The sequence below is a fragment of the Cydia fagiglandana genome, chromosome 4, assembly GCF_963556715.1.
Source record: "Cydia fagiglandana chromosome 4, ilCydFagi1.1, whole genome shotgun sequence".
In the NCBI taxonomy this organism is placed as follows: domain Eukaryota; kingdom Metazoa; phylum Arthropoda; class Insecta; order Lepidoptera; family Tortricidae; genus Cydia; species Cydia fagiglandana.
In genome coordinates this window covers 9,286,164-9,302,443 of record NC_085935.1, presented here as the reverse complement: position 1 = coordinate 9,302,443, position 16,280 = coordinate 9,286,164, and the positions used below count along the sequence as shown (strand labels likewise).

At 37.1% G+C, this 16,280-nt stretch overlaps 1 protein-coding gene across 2 annotated transcripts in view; it reads left to right on the top strand.

Moving 5' to 3' along the window:
* LOC134663649 (protein muscleblind) overlaps window positions 1–16,280 on the top strand; it is a 402,754-nt gene that overhangs the window by 179,496 nt on the left and 206,978 nt on the right. For both annotated transcript variants that reach the window (XM_063520083.1, XM_063520082.1), the window contains exon 2: window positions 15,818–15,859. The gene's annotated coding sequence lies outside the window, so the exon portion shown is untranslated. The remainder of the gene's footprint in view (window positions 1–15,817; window positions 15,860–16,280) is intronic.

Sequence of the window (16,280 nt, the reverse complement as noted above, 5' to 3'; positions counted from 1 at the left end):
GCGCCACTCCATTCGCACTGTTTTCTCCGTTCACCGAGGAACGAGTGCAATTTCCCTCATTCCGTATCGCGAGCGACGTACAAAAATTGCTTTTCTGAACGTGAAAATATAGAGAAAAAAGTGCCATGCAAATTTTTGTAAAGTCATTCGGAGGCGTGCGTTTGTATTTCTCGGGGTAAGGAAAGCGAACAATTGTCGTCGCGGGGAATTCCTTTATTTTGTAAGAGGGATATTGCGCGTCGGATGCAGGCGCGCAGCTGCCGCCCGAACGAGCGTTGTTTACCGGCACCGTACCGCGCCGCGACCGGCCGGCGACCGGCGCTACGTCCGCATCGCAATCCCATCCAACCAATACTCAGCCATAGTAGAAGAGCCGGCCGCAAATTTTCTAACCGACTTGATACCACGATGAAATGCACAATGGTTTCCCATAAAAGTGATGCTAAGTCCGAATTCGATAGTCTGCCACGGCGGAACTTGCCGAAAGTACGAAAAAGAAGGCCACTTCCGGTGCGAAAAAAGGGGGCTGATTTAACCCATCTGATACCGAAATAATAGTTATGGCAGCAGTTAGAAATTTACATGTAGACACATAAAAGCGAAGTCTGCCAGTATTTTTTTTGCCGGAAGTGCTTGGCAGACGCTCTCAAAGGTGGCCAACGGGACCCCTAATTTAACCCATCTGATACCACCATGAAACCAATTCCAGTCGGTAGGTATGAACCCTCATGTCAGGAATATATAAGTCTGCCAAGGCTTTTCCTGCCGAAACACCTTGGCAGACGAGATTATGTAAGCAAGGTCGGCATCGGTTACCCTACACTAACCCATCTGATACCACCATGAAACCAATTCCAGTCGGTAGGTACGAACCCCCATTTTAGGAATATATAAGTCTGCCAAGGTTTTTCCTGCCGAAACACCTTGGCAGACGAGATTATAAACAAGATGACTATCGGTTACCGTACACTAACCCATCTGATACCGCCATGAAACCAATTCCAGTCGGTAGGTATGAACCCTCATTTCAGGAATATATAAGTCTGCCAAGGCTTTTCCTGCCGTAACACCATGGCAGACGAGATTATGTAAGCAAGGTCGGCATTGGTTACCCTACACTAACCCATCTGATACCACCATGAAACCAATTCCAGTCGGTAGGTATGAACCCCCATTTTAGAAATATATAAGTCTGCCAAGGTTTTTCCTGCCGAAACACCTTGGCAGACGAGATTATAAGCAAGATGACCATCGGTTACCGTACAGTAACCCATCTGATACCACCATGAAACCAATTCTAGTCGGTAGGTATGAACCCTCATTTCAGGAATTTATAAGTCTGCCAAGGCCTTTCCTGCCGAAACACCTTGACAGACGAGATTATGTAAGCAGCATCCACATACGAGGGATCCGTATTTTGGGATTATACAGATTACGGACATTATTAATAGCTGTAGGCTTATTTATTACTTTATGCTTATACATATTTGTATCTAATTATGTTACTAATAAAATATATTTATAATTTATTAAACCTTAACTTAATACATTGGGAATTCATTACCTGCTTACGGCAGTAGTAGGGATAAGTGGGTGAGTTCTGGCTCACTGAGCCAGGCCAACAGTCCCTCCCCCTTTTTTCCCTTGTTGAGGCCCTGCAACCTTGCCTTGAACCCAAACTAATGTCATTGTAGCTCGAATCTAACCTAATCTATTTTTATTGCTTTTAGAATATTTCAATTATCTACTTTTGCAAAGTTAAAGGTTGAAATCTCTATTTCGCAAAATGGAATATTAATGTGACTTTAATGTATGTGCAGTCTATTTAGTAATTGGGTTTAAAGATATAAAAACACACATTTTATTTTCTATCCTAAGTATCCTATCCTAAGTTTATTCAAATAATATTCTGAACATATATAGTAATTAGACTGGTCATATTTTTCATAAAATCGATTTCGACTGGCAAAGCATATTACTTTTTGGCAACCGGGTTTTTTAACCTAATTAGACCCCGCTGAATCCGAATTTGCCGGTTGCTCGATCGAAATCTTGACCGGAAGTGAGATATTTGACATTAAAGGTACCTTTTTTTCGTTTTTCTTAAATAACTCTTAAACGGTGGCACATAGCAAAAAATGTTCTATTACATAAGTATTCTGCATAAAATTGCCTACAAGAAAGATTCAGTACAATTTTTCGCTAGGATCAATATTAAAAGAGATTTTAACGCGGGAAATTTAATTATAACCACTTCTAAGGTCCCGTTTTTTAGGTTTTCGTAAATAACTCATAAACGGTGGCCAATATCAAAAAATGTTATTAGACGTTAATAATCTACACAAAATTTTGAACAAAAAAGATTCAGTACACTTTTTGCAGGGATCAATATTTAAAAAGATAATAAAGAGGGAAAGTTAATTATAATAAATTCTAAGGTTCCTTGTTTTTATTTTTTCGTTAATAATTTGAAAAGTATGACTCATAGCAAAAAAAACTCTTATACATAAATAATAAACGTAAAATTTCCTACAAGAAACATAAAGAACACTTTTCGCTAGGATCAATATTTAAAAAGAAAAAGCAGCGGGTAAGTTAATCATAATCAATTTTAAAGTCCCTTTTTAGTTTTTTGTAAATAACTCGTAAACGATGTCCGATAGCGAAATAGGTTTTTAAGAATAAATTATCTACATAAAATTTCCTCCAAAAATCATCTAGAACACTTTTCTCTAGGATCAATATTTCAAGCGATATTAAAGGAAGAAAGTTAATTACAATCAGTTCACAGGTCACTTTTTCTTAGTTTTTCGTAAATACCTCGTAAACGGTGGCCCGTTGCAAAACAATATTCTACATAAATATTAAACATAAAATTGTCCACAAAAAAGGTTCTGTACACTTTTTCGCTACGATCAATATTTAAAGAGATATTAAAGGGGGTAAGTTAATTATAATCAATCTCCAGGTCCCTATTTTTAGGATTTCGCAAATGACTCGTAAAATAAGGCTCATAGCAAAATAAGTTCTTAATGTTCTTGTAAATAAATAATCGATATAAAATTTTCTACGAAAGACATATGGAACACTTTTCTCTTTTTAGGGTTCCGTACCTCAAAATGAATAAAAACCGGCCAAGCGCGAGTCGGACTCGCGTTGCAAGGGTTCCGGGTTAAGGGTACATTACCCAATTTTTCTAAACAGTGTATTTTATAAGTATGTCCGACTCGCGCTTGACTGCATAATTCTAATAGGTTTTCCTGTCATCTATAGATTCTATTCTGTGTATCTTTTCGAAATTTTAGACCCAGTAGTTTCGGAGATAAAGCCCCCTTCCCCAAAATAAAACATTAAAATACAAAAAAATACCACCCCCCCCCTTTATCTCCGAAACTACTGGGTCTAAATTTTGAAAATAAAATAGTTTTTCTTTACCTATATAGACGTAAACCTAAAAATAGGGACCTGGAAATTGATTATAATTAACGTACGGCTTTAATACCTCTTTAACTATTGATCGTAGCGAAAAAGTGTACAGAACCTTTTTTGTGGACAATCTTATGTTTAATATTTATGTAGAATATTGTTTTGCAACGGGCCACCGTTTACGAGTTATTTACGAAAAACTAAAAAAAAGTGACCTGTGAACTGATTGTAATTAACTTTCTTCCTTTAATATCGCTTGAAATATTGATCCTACAGAAAAGTGTTATAGATGTTTTTTGGAGGAAATTTTATGTAGATAATTTATTCTTAAAAACCTATTTCGCTATGGGACACCGTTTACGAGTTATTTACAAAAAACTAAAAAGGGACTTTAAAATTGATTATAATTAACTTACCCGCTGCTTTGTCTTTTTAAATATTGATCCTAGCGAAAAGTGTTCTGCATGTTTCTTGTAGGAAATTTTACGTTTATTATTTATGTATAAGATTTTTTTTGCTATGAGTCATACTTTTCAAATTATTAACGAAAAAATAAAAACAAGGAACCTTAGAATTTAGTATAATTAACTTTCCCTCTTTATTATCTTTTTAAATATTGATCCCTGCAAAAAGTGTACTGAATTTTTTTTGTTCAAAATTTTGTGTAGATTATTAACGTCTAATAACATTTTTTGATATTGGCCACCGTTTATGAGTTATTTACGAAAACCTAAAAAACGAGACCTTAGAAGTGATTATAATTAAATTTCCCGCGTTAAAATCTCTTTTAATATTGATCCTAGCGAAAAATTGTACGGAATCTTTCTTGTAGGCATTTTATGCATATTACTTATGTAATAGAACATTTTTGCTATGCACCACCGTTTAAGAGTTATTTACGAAAAACGAAAAAAACGGACCTTTAATGTCAAATATCTCACTTCCGGCCAAGATTTCGTTGCTTGTTTTGCCAGTGGGGTAACTTGCTTAGCAATCAATTAGAAAAAGACAAGTCGTCGAGGAGTTCCGTTCTGATCACCATCAGCAATACCACTTCATCAAATGCCACTGTTCTTAATATAAATCCTTGTTTGCCTGATGAAAATACAAGAGTCACTATACAATGCCATTAAGATTTGTAGAGTTCCCTCGATTCCTTATGGATCCCATCATCAGAACTTGAGCTTCACGATAATATGACTTAAAAATCTAACGTGCTTAACAAACATAACGAAGAGGACAAATCCCCAAACATGAGCTATGCGTCGTTGAAGAGTTCCATTCTGATCATCATCAGCAGTTTCACTTCATCAAATGTCACAATTCTGAATGTAAATGCTTGGTTTGTTTAAAATACACCAGTATCACTATATGTTAGGGTGGTTCAAAAACCTTTTTTTTTCCTAAGGGGCACCCCCTTATTTTGTTACACTTATTATGTTGATAAAATACACCAAGTTTCTTAATTTATCTCAACTATACTTCGTTTTTTTTAGCATTAGAAATTAGGTAAACAATCTTGATGTCTTTTAATTGAAAAACAAATTTTAAAAATAAATTACGGCAAATACACTCGCGTGCAAAAGTATTGCATCACTTTGCATTTTTTCGTCCGCACCCAATATCTTTGTAATTCTAGAGCCGATTCTGAAAATTTTGGTATCAACTGAAAGCTTATAATCTAACGCATTAGAAAATTTAATGAAATTTCAAATCTGAAGACTAAAAAAAATCAAAAACTGAAAGTAGCGACATAATGGTCGAGAAATAAATTTAGGAAAGTTAAGAATAAAAGTCATTTATTTAATACAAAATAAATTATTATTATTAAATTAATACCTGGTGTTGCCTCACACAAATCAAGCGGTTTTTCATAGACCTAATTAATTTTCTAATTAAATCTTGTGGAATAGCGTCCCACTCCTACAGCAAGGCTCCCTTCAGCTCATCAACATTGGCCGGGGCAGGATTCCGCTTCCGAATCCTCCTTTTCAGGTAGTCCCACACGTGTTCAATGGGGTTAAGGTCCGGGCTCATCGCTGGCCAGTCCATGGTGTCGATGCCCACTTCGAGAAGGTAGGCTGCGGTGGCCCTAGCGGTATGACACGGGCATTATCCTGCATTAGGATGAACCCCTCATCAAAAATACCGGCATAAGGAACAACATGTTCCTCCAGGATATCAGTAATGTATTTTGCAGCGGTCAATCCACCGCCACGGCCCCCGCCAGGCACGAAAACCAGCTCTGTTCGCGCGTCGTAGGAAACGCCGCCCCAGAACATCACGGATCCACCGCCATAGGCGACCCTTTCGGAGAAGCAACATTGGGCGAACCGTTCTTCTGGCCTTCTGTAGACTCTTCCTCTTCGGTCACATCCATTCAAACATATTCTGCACTCGTCCGAGAAGAGAATTGGGGTCCATTGCTCAATGGTCCAGTCCATATGATTTTCTGCAAACTATCTTCGGGCTGTACGGTGTCGCGCCAGCAATCTCGGCCCTGTTGCAGGCCTCCTGGGTGTCAAGTTCGCTTTCCATTCTTATTGTCCACTCACTGGCAGCCACTCCTCGTATCTCACGCAGACGCTGCTGGATGGCAACGCTTGTCAGGTGTCGATCTCGGAGAGATGTTGTGACAATGAAGCGGTCGTCCCTCTCTGATGTACACTTTTTGCGGCCGCTTCTTGGTCTTGAAGTAAAGGATCCAGTCCGTTGGAACCTCTGGTAAACTCTGCAAACTGTAGATTGACTTAAATTCAGCGTGGCAGCTACTGAACGTTGGCTACGCCCCTCTTGCAGGAGCTGGATGACTTGGCGGACTTCAGCTTCAGTGGTTTCCATTTTTCACAGGTCTTCTTCACGGGAAAATATGCGGAGATGTGTACCGGTCAACTTTTGATAAGTGACTGATAACAACCCCTCCCCTACCCCCCGTTTTATAGGGTCAAGGGTAGCGCAACTCGTGCGCGTGATAACGCGAAACCGCTCACAAATCGGGAAAATGCCGATAATTTGAAAAATACTGGGCCGTTTTCCATGTTTTTTAACTTTTCGTAAAGCTAAAACTTCAAGGGACATGATCCCATTAAAATAATTAATGGAAACTACAGATAATTTCATCTCTTTTTTACCACCTTATTAAAATGGTTACTTTTATTCAATTCTATGATACGCGGTATTTATTCGGGGAAAATTTAGTTGCTAGCAAACTATTCAATGGATAATTTTATAAAATAGTTAAATATAACAGCTCTATAATCAGCCTACTCTTCGTAACATAGTACGTAGTGGTGTTGTTTAAGAAGTTGAAGGTCGAAATTTGGCTTTTTCCTTCCTAGATCCTAATTATGATTCAGCAGATCGTATATTATATGCTTCTACAGGATCCGAAATCGTTGATAGAGAAAACCTTCTATCTAAATCGAAGAAGATTCGCTCATGTAGGATTGAGACTATTCTGACTATTCTAAGCAAGTAAATCACTTTGCTTTTTTTTATGAGCCCATATTGTCCCACTGCTTTATCAAACCGAAAAGTAAAATATACCCATACTATAGGTCACTGAACGACTAAGAGGCACTTATTAACAACAAAAAACATCAGTATAGTGTCGTTTCTTAACATTTTTCGATAATAAACGTATTAAAACCTGAAAAAAGTACTTAAATCCAATTCCGGAATTTTCGATATTCAGTTATATCAATTCCGGAATTGTAATATCGGAAAATTTGTCCGAGATTCCGGAATTTCGAGATTCCAGAATTCCGGAATGCAAGCCCTATTTGAAACCCAACAAAAAGAGTATTTATGATTCAGAATTTTATTTAAATATCTGGTTTCACACTATTTGCACATGTGATGTATAAGTTTTGAAGTAGAAAAACATTTTCTTTCAAAATAATATCTTTTAAATCACACTTTCAAATAATGTGAAAACTACTACTTACATAAAAATCAAAAAATAGTAACTTATTTTTTTTTGATTTCATACAATTTGAAAAATTTCAAAGTGTTTTGAGCACCCCCTTGTAGTTAAGATTGTAAGATTACAAACTTGGCGTATTTTGTCAACATAATAAGTGTAACAAAATGAGGGGGTGCCGCTTCTTCTAGCTAGAGTTTGAATTTTTCCAATACAAACGTGAACCACCCTTACAAGATTTGAAGAGTGCCCTCGATTCTTCATAAATCTCACCATTAGAACTGGGTTTTGACAAAGACGGAACCAATCTGTATGTATATACTTACAAGTTACAACTCAACTAAAAAAATAATTTTCAAAATCGATCCCGAAATGACGGAGATATCAAACATTAAAAAACCGAATTAATACCTCCTTTTTAGGGTTCCGTAGCCAAATGGCAAAAAACGGAACCCTTATAGATTCGTCATGTCTGTCTGTCTGTCCGTCCGTATGTCACAGCCACTTTTTTCCGAAACTATAAGAACTGTTGAAACTTGGTAAGTAGATGTATTCTGTGAACCGCATTAAGATTTCAACACAAAAATAGAAAAAAAATACAATACATTTTGGGGGTCCCCCATACTTAGAACTGAAACTTAAAATGTATTTTTCATTAAACCCATACGTGTGGGGTATCTATGGATAGGTCTTCTAAAATGATACAGTACAATACAATACAATACTCTTTATTGCACGCCTCACATACACTTAGTTTACAATAAATGGACAATAACATAAACAAAGACAATAGAGGTAACAACAGGCGGTCTTATTGCTTATGATATTGAGGTTTCTAATATCATTTATATTATCATTTATAATACTTCCAAAGTGGTAAAATGTGTGCACCCTCCCCTCCCCCATTAACTTCTAAAATAAATTTAACTTCGCACTGAATGATGACATCGTACGGGGCTTGGGAACACCCAAATATTCCGAAATACGTTTTTCCGACTTTCATAACCTCGATTTTCATAATCCCGATTTTTTACATGACCGAAATATCGAAATTACGACTTTGAAAACCACGAAAGAACAAAATCACGACTGTGTTATTTCCGAAAACTTAAAATCCGATTTTCATATGGACGAAAGCATAAAATTCCGATTTAGAAAAAATCCGAAAATATTTTTCCCGAATTTGTCTATTCCGAAAAATCATTGACCGATCGGAAATAAAGTAATTCGGTATTCAGAAATTCGATCTTTTGTGAATTCGGAATAATGAAATTCGTGAATTTCAAAATAAGACTTAAACGCACTTTTTTAAGTCTCACTAACCAAAATCCGAATCGGAGCACCCCACTATCCACGTCGTCTTGTCTGTCCTACCCCTAGAGTGTATGTAAAAAGCCAGAGGCGCGGAGGGGAAGCACGCCCGATGTAGCAAAGCGCAGAGCAGCCGAAGCGGCTGAGGCGAGCATTAGTGCCTGCGCTTTGCTACGCAAGGGCCAAGAGGCTGCTAATCTCGCAGCGCCGGAGCAGTTGCGGAGCAACTGTTGCTAGAAATGTGGCTCAGGTTAGGTTAGAACTGCAACCCGACGAAATCAAACTGTTGCCAGAAAAGTGGGTTAGGTTAGAACTGCGACTTCACGAAAACAAACTGTTGCCAGAAAAGTGGGTTAGGTTAAGTTAAAACTGCGTCCCCCAAGAAAACGAACTGTTGTCTGTAAAGTGGGTTAGGTTAGGTTAGAACTGCAACCCCCAAGAAAACGAACAGTTGCCAGAAAAGTGGGTTAGGTTAGGTTAGAACTGCGACCTTTACAGAAACCAATTGCTACTGGAAAATTGGGTTAGGTTAGAACTGCGACCTTTACAGAAACCAACTGCTAATAGAAAAATGGGTAAGTTTAGAACTGCGACCTTTACAGATACCAACTGCTACTGGAAAAGTGGGTTAGGTTAGGTTAGAACTGCGACCTTTACAGAAACCAACTGCTACTAGAAAAATGGGTAAGTTTAGAACTGCGACCTTTACAGAAACCAACTGCTACTGGAAAAGTGGGTTAGGTTAGGTTAGAACTGCGACCTTTACAGAAACCAACTGTTGCTAGTAAAGTGGGTTAGGTTAGGTTAGAAGTTAGAACTGCGACCTTCACAGAAACCAACTGCTACTAGAAAAATCGGTTAGGTTAGAACTGCGACCTTTACAGAAACCAACTGCTACTAGAAAAATGGGTAAGTTTAGAACTGCGACCTTTACAGAAACCAACTGCTACTGGAAAAGTAGGTTAGGTTAGGTTAGAACTGCGACCTTTACAGGAACCGACCGTTGCTAGAAAAGTGGGTTAGGTTAGGTTAGAACTGTGACCTTCACAGAAACCAACTGCTACTAGAAAAGTGGGTTAGGTTAGGTTAGAACTGCGACCTTTACGGAAGCCAACTGCTACTAGAAAAATGGGTTAGGTTAGGTTAGAACTGCGACCTTTACAGAAACCAACTATTGCTAGAAAAGTGGGTTAGGTTATAAGAAGAAGAAGAAGAAGAAAGAAGAAATACATTTATTTTAACGTCACAACATAGTACATGTAAAAAAAAGAAAAGTATGCAGACATAAAACAGATTAGGACGCTAAAATAGGATCCCCACTCAGCATGATGCCGCGGCAGACCGTGGCGCTGGTTTTCTGTGGGGACCTGTCTTAATCTAAAATTGAATGGCGACACGTATTACGCCAACGTTATGTTAGAACTGCGACCTTTACAGAAACTAACCGCTACTAGAAAAGCGGGTTAGGTTAGGTTAGAACTGTAACCCCCCACAGAAAAGAAGTGTTTTTAGAAACAGAACTAACTACATACACAATTATGTAGAAACATACATAATACATAATTATGTTGAAAAATTGTGTTTGTGAGTAACTCTTATAATATTATGTAAAATAGGAAATTTTAAAAGGCATTTCTGCTTACTTTAACGACGTAGGTACCATTATTTATTATGAACAAATTCGGAATTTCGTTATTCGGAATTTAAAAAATCGGAATCGCGTCAAATCGGAATTAAAAATTTCGGAATAATGACAATTCGGAATTCGTGATTTCAACAATCGTAAATGTTAAATTCGGTATTTTTCACTATCGGAATTGTAATATTCGGAATTATGTGGTTCGGAATTTTAAATAATCGGCGGTTTTGCTATTCGGCAATATAAAACTTCGTCATTTTCATCGTTCGGTAATTACGACATTCGGAATTATGATGGATCGAGCATTTAAAAATCGGAATAATAAAATTCGATATTCTAAAATTCGGCATGAAATATTTCGGAATTGTGTAGTGTACCCACGGGGCTTAAAGCCCCCGTAACGCAGTGAACGTGTTAAAGTCACATTAAAATTCCATTTTTCGAAATAGAGATTTCAACATTTAACTTTGCAAAAGTAGATAATTGAAATATTCTAAAAGCAATAAAAATAGATTAGGTTAGATTCGAGCTACAATGACATTAGTTTGGGTTCAAGGCAAAGTTGCAGGGCCTCAACAAGGGAAAAAAGGGGGAGGGACTGTTGGCCTGGCTCAGTGAGCCAGAACTCACCCACTTATCCCTACTACTGCCGTAAGCAGGTAATGAATTCCCAATGTATTAAGTTTAGGTTTAATAAATTATAAATATATTTTATTAATAACATAATAATATACAAATATGTATAAGCATAAAGTAATAAATAAGCCTACAGCTATTAATAATGTCCGTAATCTGTATAATCCCAAAATACGGATCCCTCGTATGTGGATGCTGCTTACATAATCTCGTCTGTCAAGGTGTTTCGGCAGGAAAGGCCTTGGCAGACTTATAAATTCCTGAAATGAGGGTTCATACCTACCGACTAGAATTGGTTTCATGGTGGTATCAGATGGGTTACTGTACGGTAACCGATGGTCATCTTGCTTATAACCTCGTCTGCCAAGGTGTTTCGGCAGGAAAAACCTTGGCAGACTTATATATTTCTAAAATGGGGGTTCATACCTACCGACTGGAATTGGTTTCATGGTGGTATCAGATGGGTTAGTGTAGGGTAACCAATGCCGACCTTGCTTACATAATCTCGTCTGCCATGGTGTTACGGCAGGAAAAGCCTTGGCAGACTTATATATTCCTGAAATGAGGGTTCATACCTACCGACTGGAATTGGTTTCATGGCGGTATCAGATGGGTTAGTGTACGGTAACCGATGGTCATCTTGTTTATAATCTCGTCTGCCAAGGTGTTTCGGCAGGAAAAACCTTGGCAGACTTATATATTCCTAAAATGGGGGTTCGTACCTACCGACTGGAATTGGTTTCATGGTGGTATCAGATGGGTTAGTGTAGGGTAACCGATGCCGACCTTGCTTACATAATCTCGTCTGCCAAGGTGTTTCGGCAGGAAAAGCCTTGGCAGACTTATATATTCCTGACATGAGGGTTCATACCTACCGACTGGAATTGGTTTCGTGGTGGTATCAGATGGGTTAAATTAGGGGTCCCGTTGGCCACCTTTGAGAGCGTCTGCCAAGCACTTCCGGCAAAAAAAATACTGGCAGACTTCGCTTTTATGTGTCTACATGTAAATTTCTAACTGCTGCCATAACTATTATTTCGGTATCAGATGGGTTAAATCAGCCCCCTTTTTTCGCACCGGAAGTGGCCTTCTTTTTCGTACTTTCGGCAAGTTCCGCCGTGGCAGACTATCGAATTCGGACTTAGCATCACTTTTATGGGAAACCATTGTGCATTTCATCGTGGTATCAAGTCGGTTAGAAAATTTGCGGCCGGCTCTTCTACTACCACATTCACTTAATGCTTTTATTAAATAAAGTACGCTTTCCGGGTAAAATTTCAAGTAAGTACATTAAAGACTACGATGTATATGCTTATTCTACTCAAGAATAATAGTAGTTTGTGTTACAAAGGATCATAATGATATATTTCCGTCAAGGGCGTACATTGAATCCTGAATGAAGCGATGGATTCTAAAGTAGAATCCTGAGCGTAATGAAGGATTCAAGTGTTAACGCCCAAGACGAAATAATTTTGATACCATGTGCAGTACACATACCTACTGCTTTTCACATCAACTATGAGGAAAATAAAAAAATCTTAGTGTTGACACAATCTGATGCTTAAACAAATTATTTAAGCTAAAAAAATAATGTGCAAAAAATGTAAAAATAGTGTGCTAGAACAGAAAAGTGTTACTTTGCTCCCTCCTAGCAGGGAAGAAAAAGCTTTTTTATTATAATATAGAACAGATTAAAACTAAAATATTCCACTTTATACTCTAGCTAGAGCACAGTTTTGCACAGGATTTACTTACAAGTTTTTCCGTACCTTATACTAAATATGACAAGGAAAGTTTCTACTCCCCCTCTTAGTCTGCGGAATTATAATTAATTGTCTCGATAAACTTCCTTGTAACATTATTTATGCTTCATTAAGATTTTTTATCGAAATTAATCTTCTTTCCCCATTTAATCTTTTATCCCTATGAAACATCAATCAAACCATCGTATCACGGAAAATTGACTTTTTTATATACCTATCTTTACGAAAAACACAGTCCTGAAAAGCACGAAAAGCACGGATCATGGTCGCATTTTTATCACTTGTCATGTCATGCGTCACTTTCGCACTTTCATACTTGTTAGAACGTGACAGGCATGGTGACAGACGATAAAAAGACAACCATATTAGCATTGCTAAACACATAAGGTTTTAAAGAAATTAAAATATACGTATATTTTAGTTTTTAAATCACACTAGCAACTTTTAGTGTATCATTGATTCAATATATACCTATATATTAATGGCTTTACTTAGCAACAATAAATTTCTCCGGATATAACGCCGGAAGATTCAGGTCTATGAGATTAAATAAGTCTTAAGAGACTATCGTGTAACACACCAAACAAATTAGGAGTAATGAAACCGCCCCTGTTTGTTCTAGACTATCTATCCCCGTTGGTAAATCACGATAGTAGTGCCCTATTTACTCGAGGGAAGTTATTTTTCTCAGATGACGTCACCAGGCCTCGTTTCGATTGGAGCGGGGTCAAGGCCCGCTATCCGCTCGTAAATACAAATAAAAAGGATTTTGTCTGGATCACGTAGTCTGATGAGTATCATAATTTATTATTACCATGAAATAACTTGATTATGTATTATTATAATGTGTTTATAGAGATTATATTTTACATAAATAAAGACATGTTTATTATGCACAATTTTTATCCACTTAGAGACTATTATAGTATAATACTCGTATAGCCTCTTGAGTAACAGAGGCCCGTATAAAGGATTTATTAAATACCAAATTTTAATACTTTATTATATAAGACAAGGTTCCAAATTCAAAAACAAACTCATAGACTAGGATACCTCTAGACCGAGTTTAGAGCAATTATTTCATGCAACCGATGATGCCAAAAATACGGGGGTGCGCGGGAGGAGGTGAGCGAAGTCCCGTGCCGTGATTGGTCCGTTCAAAGACACGGACGTCACACAAAGACACTTTTGACTCGAACATGGAGTAAATTTACCTTATGCGTGGCAGAGGGGGTAGCGCGAGTATGCTCAGTCTGGAGGATGTTTTGTCTGTGAACAAACCTTAAGCTAAAGAAAGTTTTATTAATTTTAATAAAATTCCCGATTTTTGTAATTACACATTTATAAAGCCCTCAAATATGTTTGATATCATGAAGATAGGATATATGTTATTCTTAATGAATTACTCTTTTGTTAGTTAAAACTATTAGTAAAAAAATATGCATAGTCCATGTAACCCAACCATTAATTTCTTTTATCATGCGTTTTATTGATAACAAACGCTGTTTAAAATTATGATTGTGAGTGTTACGTACCTATAACCTATTTAAAATGTTGAATTCTGCTGCTCACACAAATGCTGTACGGAAAACCGCAACTAAATCGGTTAATCCGTTTCATAGAAAAATGGGATCAATTATTTATTCAGAAACACAGACACAGCCTTTCACCGTTGCTTAGTAAGTAAAAAACAACGCGCCGAAAAGATAGGATATTTCAAAATTAACTGTTATTCATCCATTAGCTACTTGTCATGCCGCCGCCCTTGTTACTGCATTCCTATACGAAGCTGAATTAACGTAATGGATTTTGTTACTCAATGCAAATTGTTAAATTGATTTATATCAATTGAAATTAACCTGTCAGTATTTCGTGGTAATTTAAGCTACGTGTCGCAGGAGACATTATCACTGACGTGTACTACACCGTAACATACCTATACTTAATTAATTTATCGTAAGCCCAAAATATTTTTCGTTAATATCGTGGTGGCATGCGGCAGACATGTCCAGCCTAGTCCCACTCGTGTCCACTTAAGCTTGCACCCAGAAAGAGCAAAAATGGTTACTGAGTGGGACCCTCGGAACACAATAGACGGTGCAGGCCGGGGTTCAGGCAGACCGAAAAGGAGATGGCGGGACGACTTGGACGCACTCTACTCCAAATGGTGGGAAAATGCCGATGACAGGGTCGAATGGAGAAAACGAGGGGAGGCAAATGCCCAGTGAAACATCAAAGTAGGCTAATAAAAAAAATCGTGGTGGCATTGCTCTTGTGATTAGAACGTTAAATACGTCATTTATTTTATCAAGGCGATTGACAGTGATGTACCCCGCGTCAGAGCGGCAACAGTAATCGCAGTCGCAATTCGTACGTCACCTTTATTCTAATTAGTGAATAAAGTTTTATAGGAACTTACAATAATTACGACTACATTAGGTACATACTCGCCAGCTTCACAGTAAAAGTGACTCAATTGTTAGCAGATCAATTATTTTGTTTATTTATTTATTACACTGTGAAACTACAAAATAAGAATACAAGAAAACAACAAAAAATCTACACATAAAAACCAAAGACAAAATAAACATTAGATTTGGGCGACAACGTAACAGCGTGGCTCCGTTGTGTCGTCTGACTGTCTGTTATAGTTACTTAGTTTAGAAAATTGTTTTTAATAAATTGGACAATTATTTTTTAAGGGAAATAAATTACGAAGTGAAAAAAGTACCTATTGCAAATTGGTAACATATTGTGTATGATAAATACATCGTACAAACTCCTTAATTTAGTATATTTGTGTAATTTTTGACGTTATCGTCTTGCTAGGTACTTGTATCCCTATTTTCTGAAAGGTCTGCGTCTCTTAAAACTTCTTTACATTTTGGTCAGCCGTTTGGTCGTGAATATGCGAAATATCATATTGATAATTTAATACAAATGATTTCATTAAAGATTTTGTTTAAAATATGATGTACAAAACAATAAACAGTAGATACAAAATGCCTGACATGTTTTCAGACATACATTTTCAGGTGCATATCTTTATCTAAAATAAGCACATAATAATAAGTAACGTTGTTTTAGGATAACGACTTACCTATATAATCCTCGTTTCAGGTTACGTTGCCGTGCTGTAGCCAGGAGATAATTTGCGAAAAGGTACGTCCCTTAAGCATCTATTTGTATTCACGGGCATGAGATCTCCTGCGAGGATCTTGGGTAATTTGATTGTACTTAAAATCGTGTTTTCTGGGTATACAAATAGTATCGATAACGCTATAATAAAACTAGTAGTTAGTCGGATGAATTTTATAGACAGATAAATAATTTATTTGACAGCTGCAATGACACACAGTATAAGTGTACAAATTATTACATTAGCACAGAAAATTTACTGTGTACTTAATATATTTTATCTATTTCACTGTGTGGATAACATGGCCACTTATTTTATTTGTTTTGTGAACTCATCGGCGTTAAAATAGGAACATATACTTAGTTATTGTTGAGTTTCGTTATCTCATATTTTAGTGGTGTTTAGTTACTAACTTTTTAACGAATGTACATACGTATTTGCCAG